We start from the raw sequence: 344 nt of genomic DNA, 5'->3' as shown, positions 1-344 counted from the left end.
TTTGCCAAACTCAAGGCACGCTGTCGACTTCCTTCGGATTGTCGCCCTGCGACGTATGGGTTCACAGCCCCTAATGCTCCCGCGAGCTCTGTGTCTTCGACCGCAAGAGCTCAGGACCACTGCTTGAGCTCAGCTCATAGATCTTCTACTTCCCTCGCTATTGCCGGGAAGCACGGGGCGTCTGATGACGCGGGACTTCCTGATCTTTCCGATCAAAAGCGTCCACGGCGATTGGGCAATCTTGCCGAAGTGGCGCCTCAAACTCCCACAAGTTTTCTGAGTCGGGATATCCTCGCTACTTTACCAGATATTGAGTTTGACCCTGGTCACGACGTCGTCCGATA

The sequence above is a fragment of the Plasmopara halstedii genome (genome assembly GCF_900000015.1).
Source record: "Plasmopara halstedii genome assembly, contig: Scaffold_816, whole genome shotgun sequence".
In the NCBI taxonomy this organism is placed as follows: Eukaryota; Oomycota; class Peronosporomycetes; order Peronosporales; family Peronosporaceae; genus Plasmopara; species Plasmopara halstedii.
The sequence above is the reverse complement of the archived record's forward strand: the minus strand, read 5'-3'. Positions refer to the sequence as shown.